This window comes from Rosa chinensis, chromosome 5 (genome assembly GCF_002994745.2).
Source record: "Rosa chinensis cultivar Old Blush chromosome 5, RchiOBHm-V2, whole genome shotgun sequence".
NCBI classification, from domain to species: domain Eukaryota; kingdom Viridiplantae; phylum Streptophyta; class Magnoliopsida; order Rosales; family Rosaceae; genus Rosa; species Rosa chinensis.
The window spans coordinates 15786190-15807241 of NC_037092.1; the positions used below are offsets into that span (position 1 = coordinate 15786190).

General features: G+C 38.6%; 1 long non-coding RNA gene across 8 annotated transcripts; it reads left to right on the plus strand.

Annotated features, from left to right (window-relative positions):
• The first annotated feature begins 16556 nt into the window (after positions 1–16556).
• LOC112202341 lies at positions 16557–19090 on the plus strand. Of its 8 annotated transcripts, none has more exons than XR_002937307.2 (6): positions 16557–17552; positions 17659–17714; positions 17826–17962; positions 18087–18200; positions 18577–18661; positions 18784–19090. It is a non-coding gene; the product is annotated as an uncharacterized LOC112202341 (long non-coding RNA). The 8 variants fall into 8 exon arrangements; XR_005799168.1 differs by having other exon boundaries at positions 16557–16835; positions 16939–17552; positions 18596–19090; XR_002937304.2 differs by having other exon boundaries at positions 16560–17552; positions 18596–18661.
• The last annotated feature ends 1962 nt before the right edge of the window (positions 19091–21052 follow it).

The window sequence follows — 21052 nt, forward strand, 5'->3', positions numbered from 1 at the left end:
TGAGGTATGTATTTTCATGAGTTTGACAACTTCATTTTGATTTCCTCTTATTGTCTTATCTGATAATTTAATATAAAATTGTCATTTTATAATGAGATCGAAACTACATGTTTCTTGTTTCAATTATATGAGGACTTAAAATTCCTCCACTGATTGTTATACAATCAAATAGATCGAAACCTCTTGTTTCTTGATCTCCAAATATGTCAGGACCTTTGTCCATTCTCTTTATGAGTACATGTGAACCTCTGTTCACTCCACTTTTAGAACATGCTTCTAATTGTGAAGACTCAAACCAAATGTTTTGAGTATGAGGACTATGGTCCCTAAATCTATTATTATTGGAGTATATGCTTATACCCATATGGACTACTGTCCCAGACTCAAATTTGAGTATATCATTTTGACATTTTTCAGTGTCAAACAATAATATGAACCACATGTTCATTAATAAATTCATTTTGAACCATGAATGTTCATGATAAATATAATGACAAACATAGTTGTCTTGCATGCATATAATGCAACTATGGATATGATCCATTGCAATTGTTGATAATTTTTCACAATTGATGCTTCCATAAGCTAAGGTAACAATCATCTCAAGAGCTGCAGATCTTGATTGATAGCCGGCTCCAACTGAGCTTGTATTATGTTACCTATGTGGAATACATTGCATATATTTGGTGATGAAATTTTCACCAAAATTAAGTTGTATTAATCAACTATGAGTATACTACTGTATACTATATCATGAATTAAAAATTTCATTAAGCCAAATGAAAATTATTTTGGCGTGACTAGTGTCTCATTATTTATATCATGTAGACTTATCTACATACTTTACATTGTTGTATAATACAACAATAATTGCAAACTTTCCTAACGAGGACATTATAATTTATCGCATATCTGCGAGTTGTCACTTTAATAAGACAATTCTCCCGTCATTAGGGGGAGAAATATTATGAAAAACGATATGAATTGGTGTGTGATATTTATCCACCATGTCTTATTATTATCTTCAGAAAAAGTCTCAATCAATTATGAGAAATTGAGAAAGTGACACTTATTAAAGACAAGTTTTTGACCTAAAAATTGGTTTGGGCTCGCCGCCACCCACCAATGGATTTCCAATCCAAATTTTTTACACGCATATTTTGCGAATGGTCAAACTAGATGGTCTTCCCGCCATTAGGGGGAGGAAACGCTATTGTAACGGCGTGAATTTATGTGAAATATAGCCACCAAGTCCAATGTTTCAAGCTCCCTATAAGGGAAGATTATACAAGCCCTATAACACTCTTCATGAGGTCATACAAAGATCCACATTCTCTAATTAATTTGTCCTTGAGAGACAACAAATGCCCTAAAAGAGGCATGGGTACCGGATATGAATAAGCTTATTATAGCTAATGCATGCATATATTTTGAATGTGTGATAGATCTCTAATTGATGATCATTGATGATATCTCATCTGTAGTTGCAACTAAATATCATCAAGGGCTATATACTACCACGTTTCATTGTGTCGACAAATCATACTATTGGCCAAATTGGAAAGAGGCAATTCCAATGAATTTGAATATTGTAAACGTGATGATATATTTGGACTTTATAACCCCTAAAATACAAGAGGGTTTTCATTCTAGTGAATTAAAATCACTATGACACAAGTCTCTTTATAGAGACATGGGCTTATCATTCTTCTCCAAGCGACAACTTTTCTATAAGTACAGTGGTATATTGACGAGAGACTTATGGCATGTTGTCTTGGCTAATATGAAGATCTTAAAGGAAAATTGCTAAAAGCAATTCCCCAAAATCCTATGTTTCATTATAAGCATATTGCTTAATCAAATCCTTGATTGATTCATATTGTCAAAGACAAGTCCATAAATGAATGAATGAGCTTAAAGCTCACTCATGGAATCAAAAGTCTAAAGCTCATACATACTCATTCAATTACGGTCAAAGTGACTTATTGCCTCAATGAATACTATGACAAGACTAAGAAATCGAATTCGAATCATACTCATAATGTTGCAACATATTCTAACTTTCGCGAAGTTATGAATTTATTTAGAGCTCATATTGAGTCTATATGAAATTATCAATTACACTAATTGATATTTATGGCTAAGTATGCCATACATAAATTTCAATGCTCGGAATATTGTATAAAGGTAAATGTGTCAATTGTTGTTCCTTTATATTGTTATTCTTTGCTAATATCTTTATCTATACTTTGAGCATATGAAATTGGTTCTACTCAGGTAAGATTCATTAAGAACATCATAGTTTTATTGGTATTACCCTAACCTTTTACAGGAATTGCAATTCATGATGAGTCCCCTTTATGCAAAGCACACATGGTCTCACCTATGTGATCGACACACCATATCTAATATACATGGTGCATGTATTTTATTATATACATGATTGAAGCTTGCAACAATCAGGGGGAGATTCTCATCAGGGGGAGCATTCAAAATTATGCTACCTAGGACGTATGCTCGTTGTACTCTTTTTCTCCTTCGACCGGGGTTGTTTTTGTCCCACTGGGTTTTTGTTACCTGGCAAGGTTTTTGACGAGGCAACATTAAGCGCGTCCAACACCATATCATTTAGTGGTGGACATCCAAGGGGGAGTGTTATAAATATTATATAAATGTGGTTGTCTACTATAAATACTCATTAGTTATGTCTTTATGATGTAAACACTACTCCTATATAAAGGGGTCTAATGAGAATGAAATATACACTTCTACCTCCTCCATACTCTGTTTCTCTCTTCTATCTCTATATTTTTCTCTAGTTTATAACACTATTAGTATTATCCTTGTTAAATGGACATGTGTCTTTTTGTCATTGGTTATGGTTAGCTAAGTCTAACCAGCTATTTTTAGCCAGGTATTATCCTTATGGATCTTGTTAGGAATATGTGTCATGGTGTTGAGACCACAACTAGTTATTCCATAGCATATAATTTTTTCCATGATTAATGGATTTTCTTCTTCTAAAAAAAAAAAAATAATAAATAAAAAAATAAACCAAGTAACAAACCACACTCATTTGCTTTATAAAATGGAAACCGTGTTACCAAGAGTTAACTCTTACAAGTCTCCTCCTCCTAAGATCACTATTACAACTCGCTTAAGCTTCTCTGAGCTTCCAACCTTTAATCACCGTGTTCACATCAATTCTCAATTTCAGTATAGAAAAAGTGAATTACCCCAAAGAGATCCATCATTTTACCTTTCTTCGCAATTCCCAGTCCTCAATTCTTTGCTACTTATCAAACTTTTTCACTAATAGCCCATCGCCCTTAATTGCAAGCCCTATCACCAAAATCAACAATTTGATGGTAAGCATGAACCTATCACCAAGCTCAACAATCCATTGAAACTTTGAAAATGGTCTTACCAAACTAGAAAGAATAACTAGTGTTGATTACGGCGGCGGTAAGGTGGATCACACGGCAATGCTGCGGCGGCTCTATTTGGGGTTGAAAGTCAGGACCAGAGGGTTTTGGTGAAGGGTGAAGGGTTGATTCTAGTTTTGGAGGTGATTTGACTAGTTCAACCCGGGGGTTAGAGAGCCAAGACAAGTAATGGCGTAACTCCGGCAATGGCATGTGTGATGGTTTTCTGACATTGGCTTGTGATTTAACTTCTGGGTTTTGAAGCCCAGATCCGTATGAGCACATTAGTGGTGATAGAATTGTAAGGAAGATTGAAGAAGCTGATGAAGAACCCAGAAAAGAGAGAGCTTCATATATTGATGCAGAAAAAAGCTAACCTTGCACGCAATACATCAGACTTGTTTTTCTACTTTATACTTCTACATTTACTTAATACGAGTAACTTGTTTTTCTATATGTGAAGGGTAAAAAGGGAAAGTTACTCGTATTAAGTAAATGTAGAAGTATAAAGTAGAAAAACAAGTCTGATCGATGTATTGCATGCAAGGTTACATATTTTCTGCATCAATATACGAAGCTCTCTCTTTTCTGGGTTTTTCATTATCTTCTTCAATCTTCCTTACAATTCTATCAGGTGGCAATGGTGAGTAGAGGGAGTTGTCGGAAATGGAGGTTGGGGCTGAGCAAGGTTGACGGAATTGTGGTGCCCGCGTGTGGTGGCTAGGCCCAGTGCATGCCATCGGTTCTGCCTGGGCTTGAGTCGCCATCGACCCCCTCCTTCATTTGGTGGTGGCGGTGATCTGAACGGTGGTCAGATGCCATGTTTCATTATAGTGATAGAAAGCGAAGGTGAGAAGGAGAGAGAAAGAGTAGCGGACGAGAAAGAGAGAAGGATAGGGTTTTTCCTTTTAAATACTTGACAACCCAAAATATCAATTTTGCCCCTTCCAAAAATCCCCGAAAGACTCCGTCGTAGAAACAAATTTTTGTACATCGTAACTTATTTATACGAACCCCAATTTCAACATGCCGCATATTTACGGACTCGGTTTAATGTCCTTTACAACTTTCGTGAAGGATGTTTCCTAAAAAAGAAAACGGAATAAAAAGTCAACTTTTAGCGCTCTTAAAAGTATTGAAATGAAGGTAAAAAGTAAACAAAATTATGGTTTACTGTCCAAATGACTAGTAAACATGTAAATTTAGGTGCGAGATGTAACATCATTATAGAGTATAGCAATGAAAAATTTGTCTAACAATAAAAGTAGCACATAAATTGGATAATAGAGAAATCAATCAATTTGTCCCTTATGTCCCATAGCCAGATCCTTGAAGAACTGAAATCCCATCAACTAGGTTACCCAATTTCTCTGTACACCCAGTCCAAGGCAGAGTCACCCAGACCTAAACCCATCACCTTCAAACATGCACAAATCACCAATCTAGGCTGGAATAGTCGTTAGCCAGCGATCAACGTCTCAAACACCAAAAACCCCACCAGAAGTCGCCATAGTCCAAACCCAAAAAAGAATCAACTCGGGTTTGTGCGTGGTTCTAAAAATCCACCACTACTACCTGATCTAGATAGCACCCTGGTTAGCTACACGACGCTTCTTGAGTCTTCTTCTTCACGGAAGTATGTTTATCTCAACTCCTTGACCAGACGTAGCAAGTTCTCTTTCATTGTTGACTTAGATCTGTCAAAGAGATCCACCCAAAAGTAAGCTCACAAGTATCAATCGATGAAAAGAACAACACTGGAAGGCCTCTTCCCGACCTTGGAGGGGTCCATAACTTATATACAAGCAGTTTATGTACCTGCGGACGATTTGACCGATCCTGCTCCAGCCACGACATTTGCAAATTTAGATGCTACTACCGTACTATCAAGAGGATTAGCTAATAATAGGGCTCGGTAACAAATCGCTTCTTCTAAAGCGCGCCTCGTTTGTTCAGCTCGCAGCAATCTTTTAAGATCTATCCTTCGATTGGGATATCAAATGTATGGTTCCTGTTGGTGCAAAAATCCAATCACCTCAATTTTAAATTTAAGATGAGAAAGGATATTACCCCATTGATAGCAAATAGTATTCATTAAGCAGGGGAAATCTTATTTTAAAAAGTCAAAATTTTAGAAAGAGATTTCTTGGTTCAGTTCTCCACCTTAACGACAGAAAAAAGAATTGATCAAATTCTATTGAGTCTAACTCATAGTGATCATTTATCAAAGAATGACTCTAGTTATCAAATGATTGAACGTACAACCAGGGGCAATTTACTTACGATACTTAGTTCACATTCATAAAAAGTATTTAATGAATTATGAGTTCAATACATCCTGTTTAGCAGAAAGACGGATACTCTTGGCTCATTATTAGACAACCACTTATTCACAAACCTCCTGTGGGGCTAATGGTTTTCATTTCCCAACTCATGGAAAACCATTGCCCTATCTCATCTAATAAGAAAGGTTTCAAGTTTTTTCAAATGAACGATTTGAAGACCTATTGATTACAACAACTTATTCCAGAGTTTGAATCGAAAAAGCGATCCGATTGATGGGACGAAAAAGTGATCCGATTGGTGGGATTTGGTATGATACTTATGAAATCGATGATATCGATGAGATTTATATTCAAATATTTCTTCTTAGAACGTATTGATTTGACCCCTTTTGCATGGGCTTGTCGTGCACTTGTATGGTCTGGAGAGGCTTACCTGTCTTATAGTTTAGCCGCTTTATCTGTTTTTGGTTTTATTGCATGGACCACCTTGCAGACTAAATATTCCTGGGTGACCAATAGTGAAGTAGTACCATAAGGCAAGGGTGAAAAGAACCCCCATTGGGCTCTGACCGCGTGCCTGTTGAAGAATGAGCTAGCAACTCATAGGAAGTGGCTTGGTTAAGGAACCCACCGGAGCCGTAGCAAAAGTGAGTCTTCATAAGGCAATTGTTACTGCTTATGGACCCGAACCTGGGTGATCTATCCATGACCGGGATGAAGCTTGGGTGAAACTAAGTGGAGGTTCGAACCGACTGATGTTGAAGAATCATCGGATGAGCTGTGGTTAGGGGTGAAATGCCACTCGAAACCAGAGCTAGCTGGTTCTCCCCAAAAATGCGTAATAGCTTATTCTACGGCAGGATTAACAACCTTTTATATGTTTCAGATCTATTTACTTACTCTTAGAGGATAGTTGGTTACATGCATTTCTATGCATGTAATTGTATCTAAAACACTAGAAATAAGCTAATCCCTAAGTCAATTAATATGTGATTAATCAATTTTATTTGTTTTGTAGAAAATAAGCAGAGTCACGGATATCGCAAGAAAATGGGGCAAAATTGGAGCCAATGATTAAAAAAAAGAAGAAAATATTGATTTCATTAATTAATCATTGAAGTTTAGCATCAGTGCCATCATCACGTGAGAGGTGCAGCAATTAAACATTTATGTTTAATTAAGTTCGCCAATTAAATGATGACACATGGCCATCCATCACCTTGCCACTCGTGCACGCCATACCATTTCCTTTCTTTTCTTTTGGCACCAATCAATTGCTGACATGTTGCGCATCATCTTATCTCTCCTTTGCCTTTTCCAACTGAGGATGACCACAATTAAAAAGGTAGAACCCATACGGCCATACCTACAATTATCCCTGTCTCTCTCTCAACACACATGCAGCGCCGCACCACCTACAAAGGGGTAGCCCTTTGGGCTGCTCTCTCCCAATTTCTTCTATTTCCTTTTTCTTTTCTCATATCCTCACCAACAAATCTTCATCAATTTGTCAAGGAGCATCAAGATTTGAGTTTGGGTAAAAGGGAGAAGCCATAAATCAAGATTTGTCATAATTGCTCCATAGCAAATTGTGACTTGTTCTTGTTACTTCTCTTCACCTTTCTCTCTTTAATTTGATACATATTGTAGTTGATTAGTTGATGGGTAGTGAGTAGCTTATTTAAGAAACTAGGATTTGAGCCCTAGCATGGATTTTATGTAATAAATATGTTTTGATTTAATGGTTTTCAATTTCGTGTTTGACATATGTTCTATTCTATAATACTTGGCTTAGATGCATGATTAGGAACTTGATTAACTCTTATGTGTAGATGAGCATGTCTAGAAGAAATTAGGGAGCCTAATCGCCTTTCTAATTTATGGCTAGGACACTTGTTTAGAACATGGTTAGTTACAATACCAATTTCGATTGCCGTATTGGCTAGCTTGGGAACCTTGATTCTAGGACTCTTTGGCTTTTGGTGCAACTAGAGGCCTTAACAAGGCTCTAAATTATCCCAATTGAGTTTCTACGGCCCTTGATCCGGAGTAAGAATACCCTTTAAGAAATCTAATGACCACAGAGCCTTGAAAAGCCTTGAGTACGGTTCTTGATGCCATTATGAATTGAGTGACCATTGTCGGGACATATTTGTGCATTGAATTTGGCTAGAAGGATACCCTAGTGACCTAATTTCCATTTCTTACTTTTCTTTCCTTTAGTTAATTTAGTTGTTAGTTAAAGCTTTCATTTAAATTTTTGCAATTTAATTATTAGAAAATTACAATCACAATTTCGAATGACAATTTCTACCTCATCGTAAATAGCCATCACTAGGCTCTTAGTTTTGATTAGGCTTTTGATGCAAACTAAAGCTGAGCATTGCTAAGGCTTGATGCCTTACATTAGTATTTTTATTTTCTTTGCTTATTGACTTTAGTTCCGACTATCCAAGAATTGTGGGTTAGGCACTAATCCCTGTGGTATGATAAACTTTGGGCTTAATACTTCCCTATCTTAAAAATGATACGTATGTTTGCGTAAATGTGTATCAAGTCAATATTTAAACGTTTATTTTCAAAATTACAGTGGCAGAAAAAGCAGGAAAGTCATGAATATTTTTGGATTCTGGTAGCTGACGATTGGTCGAAAATTTTGGCAGTTGGATGCCATGATGAAGAAGGCCCATGCCCACAGTAAACTTGTGGGTGTCCAAAGAAAATTGGCGCCCCAAGTGGCCTGCCTCTTTTTTTTTTTTTTGACATGCCGCTAGCATGCTATTGCCGTAAGAAGGTCGATGGTGCCTGCTGACGATTTTGAGATAGGCAGTGACCATTTGATTATTAGCGTTGACCAATTGTGGTCAGTGTTAACCAGCCATTGACCAGTATTGTTCGGCATTGACCGGCTCTGATGGGTGTTGACCAGACGTTTACTCGACATCTATGGGTCAAAGTTCATGGTACGTGATGAAGCCTTTGTGTTAGCTTCCCATAGACAGCGCTAATGTTAATGTTAGTGACTGAGGGGTCTAATTAACTTAAAAGAGAGAGAGAGAGAGAGAGAGAGAGAGAGAGAGAGAGAGAGAGAGAGAGAGAGAGAGAGAGAGAGAGAGAGAAAGACACAAGAAGTATAGTGGTTCGTCTCCCGCCTTAGCGGGAGACTACATCCACTTGAAAGCTTTAACTATGTGTGTTGGGCCTTGCGGCCCAAGAGGATTATAAGAGATGTAATGGAGTGGATATGGAATGTCTTTCTAAGTGGGAGGTGAGTTCCTTTTATAGGTGAAGGAAGCCATCTCCTTCACTTGTTTTCCGATGTGGGACAAGTAACAACTATTTCTAGTCTAAAAAGCATATTTGTGAAGGCAACTTTGCAAGGCCGGAAAGATGGCTTCCCGGCGGGGTCTTGGGCACTTTCAGATACCATGGCGTAGCCTGAACATAGGGCTACGAGATGCATGTCTCGGTTTGGCCTCACCATGACTTGTGGGTGTCCCAAAGAGGCTGTTACTCATGCTTGGTGAGATAGAAAATTTGCTTGCTAGTAGAGGTATCTACACCGATCATACTCGGCACCATTCACATATATACATCATTATGTATCATGCACCTTGTGCATTCATACTGCTAACGCATATCAGTGCAACTCACATACGTTGCCCAAGACAACAAGCATTCTAGCTACATGCACATGGTTCTATCTTTGTTTTGTAGGTTAAAGAGTCTCTTATGGCTTACGGAATTTGGGGACTTGTAGGGGATAGGCGCCGCCCAAACGTCACTTATGCTTGATGACATCATATTTATAGCTCCCTAACCAAGAAGCTCCTCCTATTTGGGGACTTCAGGGTCTTGTAGATACCTCCCACTAACATGGCTAGTTTGCTATGTCACCAAACATAAGTAACCCTCTCTTAGTGGGCCCATGAGCCATGGTAGGACCCAATCGCGATATAATCTCGTACCACGACATCCAAGCTACCCAGTGGTAGTCAAAAGTTACCAAGAGTGGCTTCTAGGCCCTGCCAAGATGCTTTTACAATATGTTTTCTAGGCTAGAATAGTTGTTTTTACATCCCACATTACAAAACAAGTAAAGGATGGAGTCTCCCTTCCCTATAAAAGGGGACTCCTTCCCACTTACTCAACCGTCCCATTACAACTTGCCTTTGTAATCAACTTGGTTTGCAAGGGCCAAACATATATAGTTGATTATTTCAAGTGGATGTAGTCTCCTCCAAAGTGGGAGATGAACCACTATACTTCTTGTGTATCTCTCTCTCTCTCCTCTCTAACGTTAACTAGAGCCCTTGGTTCTAACGTTAATATTCATGGTGTAATTGTGTCGATTGTCACGGATCGAGATGCTTGATTCACTTTGAATTGAATTTCCCGGGGGGGGGGGGTTAAAAACCCATGAGAACTACCTTAGAAATGAGTACAGTTTTTCACCCTCAGACTGAGAGAGTGAATCAGGTGATGGAAGATAAGTTGAGAGCGTGCATGTTGGATTTCAAGGGGAGTTGGGAGGATCATTCGTTGATATCCTACAACAACAGCTATCACTCCAGAATCAGCATGTCGTCATATGAGGATTTCTATGGTAGGCCATGTAGATCTTCCATCTGTTAGGTAGAAGCTGGAGACAAGGAACTATTGGGTCCTGAGATTGTTCAGGAGACTATTGAGATGATTTCGATTATCAGGGATAGGATTCGAACAACACAGAGTAGATAGAAGAGTTACGCTGATTTGAAAAGGAGACAGGTTAAGTTTGAAATGGCCGACCATGTATGCTTGAGGGTCTCACCCATGAAATGTATGGTGAGATTTGGCAAGATAGATAAGTTATCACCAAGGTTTGTCGGACATTTGAGATTTTGGAGAAGGTTAGAGATTTGGCTTATAGGCTTGCCTTACCTCCTAGTATGCCTCGTGTGCACAATGTTTTCCATGTGTCTATGCTGAGGAAATATATCCAGGATGAGTCACATGTGATTCATCATGGTACGATTGAAGTGAATGCTAATACGACCTTTGTTGTTGAACCCCTTCGTATCTTGGATAGGTTAACAAAGAAACTTCGAAGGAAGGAAGTTGACTTGGTCAAGGTGTGGTGGAGTCACCATGATGAGGGTGATGCATCATGGGAGTTAGAGTCAGATATGATAGCGAGGTATCCACAACTGTTTGCTGATTAGTGCACTTGAATTTCGGGACAAAATTCCTTTAAGGAGGGTAGACTGTGAAGACCAGGATTTTTTTAATTTAATTTTTGCAATTAATAATGGACCAGTTGTACGATTTACTGTTCTTACGTTTTGTTTGTATGTTAATTGTGAAATGGATTTATTTTCATATCAATAATTACTCAGAACGAGTTGTTTTTGGGAGCTTAAAGGTTGATTTTTTATTCGTTAAGTTTCTCCAAAAAATTCATTTACGAAATCGTAAAGCGTATCATTACGAGTTTGTGGACATGCGACACGCTTAAATCAGAGATCGTATGAGAAAGTTATGGTTAGCGGAAGAACTTTCCTTTTTTTTAAAAATTTAGTATATATTGGGGGTTTCCAGAAATATCTCACACAATTCAAGAATTTCCTTTTTGGGCAAAATTCCAGATTCCTTTCTCTCCCCATAAAAACCCTGACCTGACTCAGACTCGGTATTCCAACCCAGTTCCAGTTTCAAATTCTAGCCACATCAGGCGGCGATACCGACCCAAATTTGTTCGCCACTACCTCGCCGTCATTTCATACCAACTCACTTCCCCGAGGAGCCACCAAACATGGAGGATCGAAGGCCGACAGATTGGTGGCGGCGGACATGTTTGGCTTTCCTTTTTTCGGCGACTTCAAGGCTTGAAATCAATCGGGTTTTGTAGATCGTTGCATCCTCTTTCCATCCATAGTACACTTGTAGATCGATTAGACCAAAGTTTAATTAGACTTTTGGCAACGATCTTGCCTAAGTCGACCAAAGCTCCAGGTATTAAACTTGCTCCACTTGATGTCCTCTTCATTCTGGGCGGTTGGATCAACCTCGTTCGGAGGTTGATATGGTGGCGTGTAGGGCTCGCAGCTACTTGTGGTGGCTCATCTGGCCATGGTTGGACCTCCTTCTTGCTCCATTTTCATCTACTCGTTGATACGAGTACTTTGATATATGATTTACAACATTTGGCGATCGTTTGAACATGTTAGGTTTTTCATAGTTTCCGTTTGTTCGGTTTTCTATCCATGAGGATCTGACGGTTGGATCGACTTATCTTTTTGACATATCGATCCTAGAAGTGTTCCAGAGACTTTTAGTGGTCTCGGATGAAGTTTCATCTTGATTGGCGTAATCAAATGGAGGATTCAAACTTTAATCGCTTTGTGTTTTGTGTACTGAGTTGAGACGGTATTTTCCTTAGGTGCTTGACATAGGGCGTTCTGTAAGTTATCTCATTTTGTGTGAAGACGCAGCGGGATCTTGAGGTGAGTAATCTCACGGTGTTCATTTACAAACAAAGTACCTTATCATTCAGAGTTATTTATTTAATTGTGATTATAGGTGGTATTAGTGGCATTCCTGAGTGAATGACTGTTTGTGTGTGTGTGTGTGTTCTTGTGGATTGTTGTGTGATGAATGCAATATGCATAGTTTTGTTCATATTATTGTTTTCAAATGTGACTTTTTGGGAAACAATATATTTTGGGAAACAATATATTGTGGAAATGATGATTTCTATTGTTTTAAAGAGTATTGAAATTTGTATAACATTTTTCGGGTCTTATGCGACTACTATAAATGTTTTGCTCTAAGTGGCCTGAGGATTAGAGGTCAAGGAGTGACTTTAGGCAAGAAAATTGAGTAACTATGCATTTGGCGGGGTCAATGGTAGTTACGATTTAGTTAGAGCCCTAGTCTGTCTGCCATAATATCTAATGGGGTAACGGTGCAGGGTTAATTTCAACTCACGAGTACATTTTTGAAAAGAATCTAGGTGTGAGTTGTTTTTCCTTTATTACATTTTTTTTAAAGGAATCAAGGTGTGAGTTGTTTTTCCTTTATTACGTTTTTGAAAGGAATCAAAGGTTGAGTTGTTTTTCATTTGTTGAATTATTTGAAAGGAATAAAAGTGTGAGTTATTTTCCTTAAGTTGGAAAGGTGTTTTCCTTGCTGTTAGTGTGAGTTGTTTTGGCTATTGTATTTGAGTTTACTCATACAAGCTTTCAAAAGCTTATCGGGGTTGTTGTTGCAACTCGATGCACTATTCAATAGTGTAGAGGTTAATCATGCAGGTCAGGATAATTGTGGGTGAAGCTGAGATCTTATATTTGCAGCTGTACGGGTAAGAAGCTAATTTTGTGGCTTTGCTATTGTTAAGACTTCTGCTATGTAGTAAGCTCTGAGGAACATTTATTTATTAAGTTGTTATTGCAACTTAATTCGTAAACTCTTGAAATGTAATATATGACGCTACGAAGCGAATCTGTATTGACATTGTGTGTTCAGAGCATCAGTATGTACTTAATTGGTTTAAAAGAACAAAATTTTCAGGTATTTTGTATTGATGGCTAAACCATCATGTCTTGTATGATCGTGGGATTTATCTTGATTTTTATTTATGTTTAAAAATCAGGGCATGACATGTGCATTTTCTCTTGAATTTTTTTTTTCCTCAAAAGCTTTCATGAAAAAAGAAAATGAGAAGTGTGAAATGAGATTTGAAAACGAAAATGAATAATAGAAGTTATAAATTGTGTTTCTATTACTATATAATTTTGGAGAGAGAAAAAAAAAATTCCTTTAATTATTTGCTGGTACGAAGATAGGTCTCAATAGAAAGTCTTTTTCTCTACCCACTGTGGACTTTTTTTTCCCAGTAGCTGTAATATATACTTTTCAAACATGAAACTAAGAAAGGCCCAACTTTTTTTCCATTTCCAGAGCCTCATATCCGTGAAATAAATGAGGTCGGTCAATGTTATTTTCCGCACATCTTGGTTGACTCACTAGATTATAGAAATGACTTAATTGATTGCATATAAAGGAAGTATCACAAGAAATTTCGATTGGGATTTCCATTTCCAGAGCCTCATATCCGTGAAATAAATGAGGTCGGTCAATGTTCTTTTCCGCACATCTTGATTGACTCACTAAATTGTATAAATGACTTAATTGATTGCATATAAAGGAATCACAAGAAATTTCGATTGGGATGGAATTTATACATGAATAATACTTGAAATAGAAAAGAAGTCATTATTTCGCAAAGACTTTGACATTTTTTTTTTTTTTAGAATAAGAAACCTTTATTTTTTTTTGAAGCACGAGCGAGCGAGAAAATATATTGATGAAAAGCCAGAATGACCCTTACATACCCTTCCGCTACCATTTAGACAGACAAGAAGATGTGTTAGTACCCAAAGTGGTACGTAAAAACTAGGTCACTCATTTGACATTGAATACATCGTAGACATAGCGGGATCCCCCTTTGGTACTACGTTGGAGGCGCTAGAAAGATCCGGCCCTCCCAACCTAACTCTTAACCAATAAATCTAGATGCCTAGAGACCTCAATTGGTGTACATCTAGATCCATTGAGAATTAAGTAGACAAGACCAGACCAAATACTAAAACTAGATGCACAACGTGCCTAGACTGTCCCTGAAAGTAGGGACTTATTGAAAAACTAAACTAAGTAAAAGGAACTAGGACAAAACCAGCCCAAACTAAGGCCCAAGAGAGCAGCCCAAGGGAATGAGACCAGCACAAGGACCAACAAAAGGTTGACCCGGGCCATCCACCAAACCATCCTCCTCCATCGCCGCCGATCACCGCCGCCCTGTAGTGGCCGCGACCTCCACGAGATCGCGCAAAACCTCCTAGCCACGTCGCCACAACGATCGCTCCAAATCCACCATGGCACCGCCGCTGCAGCGATCTTCCCAGACCACCAAGGTTGCACTGCCACTCCGACCACCAGAAAACCGCCATAGCCACGCCACCAATACAAGTTCAGGAGAGCTCCAGATGAAACCCCGCCACCAGCAGTCGTGGAAGCTTCGACGATCCACCAAAACCTACACAAACCGATCAGCCCGGACTCCTTTGCCAAAACCTCGAGCCACCCCATTCAGAGGACTACCCGGCCATTGCTTTCAAAACCCGCCCGGCAGCAACCCATTCAGCATGGCGAACCACCACCGACGAGAAGGAGATCTTGAAAAAAAACCCTAGACGCGGTTCGAGTTTTTTGGAGTAAACCTCTTTGCCACTTACTTACTCAAGAATAAGAAACCTTTATTGAAAATAAACAAGATTAGTTAATACGGGAATTACTTGTGGTGGACAAGAATTCCCCACTCTCCTCTCTAAAACCTAAACCAGTTACGGATCCGTCATCAAGAATGACCTCCATGAGCCGAAAAGGCCCAACCCCTAACCACCTATATCGCTCAACCTCTCAGGCTACATAGAATCTCGATACCACCTCATAGACATCTACTAGAAAAACCAACGCCCTCTTCCACACCGTGTCCCAAAGATACCAGACCACGTGCAAGGATCGCTCGTCAACACATTGACCATAAGATAAAACCGAAAATAAATCAATTCGCCACAATTTGACCTAACCCTACCTCAAATGGGTAGGGACATGCTAAAGACCATAAAAGCCTAACCAAATTCCTAACTAAAAAAACTACCTTAAACAAAAACCAGCTGCTGCAATCCTCTTCTCTTTCTCCTGGTTCCCGACCAGCAGACCACCACCATAAATCAATCCCTTCGAGCTCACCTCGCCGAAGAACATCAACCCACACAACAAGCCACACCGAACCCCCTGCCGGTTGTCGGTGGGATCCAGGCCAAAACCACAAACCCAAACCAAAAACCAGTAACGAATTTACCGTGCCCCGTCGTCCGTTTGCGTTCAACAACATGAGAACCCGAAATCACCATTGAAAGCTCTAACTATCGAAGCATCGCAGAGCAGTAATCAGCACCATATAATCCATGGCATGCCGCCACCATGATCTAGCCTCTGGCCACCTACTCCATGCTTGCACTGCCGCTGATCGATCGCCAATCGCCCATTATCCAAACCTGAGCCACCGCCTGAGGGGAAAGAAACATCTTAAAAAGCCCAGACCAACGAAGAAAAAGCAAAACCTGGAGTCTTGAGCCCCCACAAACTAATCCAGCAACACCCGCCATTTGTTGATGAGGCCGGCAGCTAAGGTCAACGCAGGGCGCAGCCGAACAGGCACCGAAGAAACCCCTGTATTTCCTAAATCCTAGTTTTTGTCTCTTGTTTTTGCGGAGCAATTTCTTGAGTTCTTCTAGTGGTTCTGGATCGAAATGCTTTGTGGCATCAAAGACCTTGACCTTGCCTACATCATTTGTTATAAAAAAAGATTAGTACAATATAAGTTCTTTGTAGCTGCGGTGTTCTTCACGTCATATATATACATAGATATATAGACATGAGTAATTATTCTATTGTTTCAGAGATTGTCACGTGACATTGCCCTGTGATGGTTTAAGTCAATATTAATATCACTCGAATTTGATGGGCCCTCGCAGGTGGGGTGAAAAAAAAATTAAATTAAGATAATTAATCAGCAATAAGTACATGTCATATGAACCAATGACATTAACCCGGATCACCACGCGTACTATGGTTCGGACTCATATAATAATTTTCCAATAGATATACGTACTGTATGTGCGGAGAGGATTCCATGCACCGTCGGGTCACTTGCACCAGCAGTGTGCAAGTCACGTGTGCTAACAGACGTTGGTATTCATGGTTAGCGATGAAAACTGAAACGAAGACCGAAATAAATAAAGTGTAGTAAAAACAAAATTTACCACGAGCAGTTGGCAAGCACGTGGTTGTAGAGATCGACCTGAAACCTAATTCACAAACCCGATCTTTCAATCTCTATGCCGCAAAGAATTGCAGAAATTTGTAGGATTTGCTACACAGCACAGCCCAGTGGCCGTGGTATTCAAATACACGAGATATGGGTTCGGCTTGTTCACAGTGGGGGAAAGGTTGAGGCACGACGCAGAGGAACTTTCAGGCGCCGGTGGAAGCAAGGCTGTGGTTAGGCCGGTTCATAAAGGTATTAACTTGCTTCAATTACCCGACAGATTTGACCGTCCTCAGAGTAAACCGAGCATTTTATTAAGCTTATCCTCATCGTTGATGCTTCTCTGTTTGTGTAGAATTTGACATGCTTTTGAGATTTTAGTTTTACATGATAATAGCACATTGGATTAAGTGAATGTTTTGGTGGTTGTGACTCAGACAATGGGTCACCCCCTCATCGCCGCCGTTGCAGTTTGAAGGTAACGATTAGTTAAGCAAAAGCTTTACTCTGACTCATATTTCTTTTTGTATTAATTTAGCTAAAGTGTAGGTAGATCATTGTTGGCAGCAGCCAAAAATTGAAAACAATATCAATGATTATGGTTTTGGTACTTGGTTGATCCTTAGTAGTTCATTGCAAATAATTGTAATGGGTTGAGTTTTTTTTAGTTTTTTTTTTTCCTTTTCTTTTGGTTCCAACAAACTGTAATGGGTTGACTGCAATATCAAATATGGTAAAATAGTGAAATCAAGACAAAGAAAATCATTATTTAGTTGAGTTTGCTATATCAACACGCACAATGATAATTGCATAGGTGTTTAGAGGACCATCGTACGGCCATTTTACTATATCCGGTCACGCAATGGTGTTGAATAAGGGTTGTAGGGTCGACTATTCTAACTGTATTAAGAGAAGAAATTTCAGACGAAAACCAACCAGAGCAAGGGATTGGAGCTCTGCTGACTCCGGGTAAGTATTACATATCTTGTATCTATAGTCTTGAATTTCCTTGTAGATCAGAATTTTTTATCAGTTTTAAATTTCTGGCTAAAAGTTTATCCTAATTTTAACTCAGAAAAATGGTTACTACTGAGGCAATGTAAACATAGAAGGGTGTTGCCAGATAATCTGGTATGTGTTAACAACTTACTGACTTGGTTTGATTTGATACAAGTATATGAGCATGTTTGATTTTGAGGATTTTTTTCATTTTGCTTGCTTCACATTTAGCAATTGTAATAGATAAATCTGGCTGAAGTACAATGGACGTTTTGCTGATATGTGACCAACCATTAAAGTGAATACAACCTTATATATAGAGGCTGTAATTTCAGCATTATCAAGGGGTTAAGCAAACCGCAGCTGAAGGGAATCTTTAGGTAGATGGTCAATTTCTCATTTGCCTAATTCTCTCTCTTTTTATTCATTCCAAGTTGCAGATTTTTTTATTCATGTACTAATTGGCTTGCCTGCTTCTTTATATTTTGAAATATGTCTATGCAGGAATGCTGGACCACATTATTGTGAAAACAAGTGTTTGAAGTTGCCGTTAAAGAGATATCAGTTGTTTCAGACTCTGTCAGTCATGGATTGTCAACTAATCCGTTTGATCCAAATGTAATGTAACTGTGCTCAATTCTTTTGCTGGTTTTTGTTTTCTTCTCCATTAGCATGTGATCTTGCTTTTAAGTTATGTAATTGGAGCTTGATAAATCTTTAGTCACACTGTTTTTGATATACTTAAATGTTCCTTTAAATATGAACATTTATCAATCCTATTCTTATCCGTATTTATGTCCTAAAATTTAGTGATTGCAATGCGTCCCAATATCTAGTACTATTAGACCACTATGTTAAATCTCCAGTTTCTTGGTCTCTATTCATGGCAGTCTCATGAAGAACTGTATCTTTACTCGTCTAGTATTGAGCTTTTAATAAACGTTTTTCCTGATATGTTAGTAACATCGTCATGTTCTAATCTTCGTTTGAATAGATTGTTAGTTTCTTTACAGGCAATGGATAAAGTTTAAATGTCGTATTCATGCTACCTGAAGGACAAAGAAAGATTGGAGAAAGAAGTGAGAAACATATTATAAGCTAACTGCTCGTCGAGTGATATAGTGCACGCATTTTCGTTGCTCATTGATTTTTCAAATGGTTACATAATCCTGGTTGATAAAGATGCAGAGGACTTGTGCAGGGAAAGGAGTGCTGGAGCCTGGAGGTTAAAAGGTGGTAGTTTTGCGTATATCTTGATTGCTGGAAGACCCCACTCCCTTCCTGAATTTGTTTTTGCAGAAGTCATTCCTTTCAAAAAAATACATGCGATGTCAGTTGTATTGTATAATAAAGTGAACTCATGTTAAGGGTTTAAGATACGTAACCAGCCAATCAAGATCCAATGTGTTTTTAGTGTAGAAGTTGCAATTCAAAAGTATTTTGTCTTTGATAGTGCTCTTGTAAACTCCGGTTATTATTTTTGCGGTTCATTTTACTTTTCCACGTAATATAATGTGAAAAAAGTATGCCTATTTGCACCGTCTCTTGAGATGAGAAATTAAAAAGGTATAATTATAAACAACCGGATCTGAACACTTAAAAGAGTCCCTATTTGACAGTCAGTACCTTTCATGACTCTGGTAACCGAAAATACCCTTCATGACTCCCTCTATGAAGGACAATCATTTTGCTTTCCGCATAATCTAACGTGAAAGAAGTATGCCATAACGGTATGGTAATTTCCCTCAGAGATGGAAAGTAGAGCATATATGCCATGCATAATGTTTTGGGTAACTTGAAAGAAACAGAGAAAATGGTCTCTTTGCTTAACTTGCAGCCATCTGGTGATTATACAAACAAAAAACTATTGAATTCCTATTTGCATTTATCCTCTGGGATGAGAAAATGGCCCTTAAGACCCAAAGTGTTGTAGGTTAAACCCAAAGTCGTAACCTCAAAAGAAAGCAATTTAGAATCATTTTGTCGAACACCTTTTGTTGAACCAACCTTCACCTTCCTTGAGGGTTTTCTTCTTCAATCCCTGCTTTCCGATCTCCTTCTCCTCGCCGTCGATGGCTTGGTGCCCTTGATGCTATCGCAGAAGAGCTTGTGATGTCGTTTTGCTCCTCCCTTACCCAAACCCTTGCCTCCATTTCCACGCCCAGACATCAGTGCTCTGCTTGCTTGAATCTCAAAGATCTGGAATCAAAAAACAAAATAGAAGAGTTAAAGAGACGAAATTGGACTGGAATTTGAAAATTTCAAACCTAATTGAAAAGAGATTGGGATAGACTATAGAAAAAGAGAGCGGGAGAACAATATTCGTGGCGGGAGTTTTTGAGTTCTAATTCAATTTTTCGCGGCCTCAGAATAGGCCTCATCAAAAAGCCCGCGGATCAAGTGGGCCGATGGAGGCCCGCCGGCCCTGAGGGCTAATAGCCGGCCCGGCCAGTTAAAAAGCCCGCCTATCTGGGTAGTGGGCCGGCCAGCCAAAAGCCCGCAAAAACCCGGCCCGACCCGTAAAAGCCAGTAAAATATTATATATATATGTGTGTGTGTGTTTATATATATATATATATATATATATATATATCTGTGTGTGTGTGTGTGGAAGTTCTTATACTTCTATATAGAATATGTGCATTAGTGCATACATATACATATACATATATATATATATATAGATATTCTACATATCGGTTGACCAATTCGATCGGATTCGAAAATATGGTGACATTAGCTAAATTTTTTACCACACTCATAATTTATTGTAATAAACTCATCCAACGGTCGGTTTTTCCATTTTCTTTGAATTGATAGGGGTTGCTCTTTGGAGTGTATGATATATAAATATAGGTTTATAAGAGTAACTAAGTTTGACCTAGTTGATCGAATTCGAAATGAGAACCAAATTGACTGAATTTTCTACAACCACCATAAAACATTACAATCTCTCCATCGAGCGGTTGGTTTCTCCGAATTCATTTTCCACTTCATGGTTGCTTTAGAATGAACCTCAACAATTAAAATGCAATGTATAAGTCATACAACTTTAGGAGGAAAATTGGTATAGGCCAATGTGTTTGTAATTAATTTTTTTTTTTTTAATCTTATGTCCACACACATCCATCGATGGAATATTTACAAACGTGATGTGAAAAAATAAACACGTTTCGCGGTCGTCATGCCATCGGTCAACTAAGAAGACATACAAGTGACGATGGTTGACCAATTCGATCGGATTCGAAAATATGGTGAAATTGGCTAAATTTTTTACCACACTCATAAGTTATTGTAATAATGACATCCAACGGTCCATTTTTCCATTTTCTTTGAATTGATAGGGGTTGCTCTTTGGAGTGTATGATATATAGATATAGGTTTATAAGAGTAACTAAATTTGACCTAGTTGATCGAATTCGAAACGAGAATCAAATTAGCTGAATTTTTTACAATCACCATAAAACATT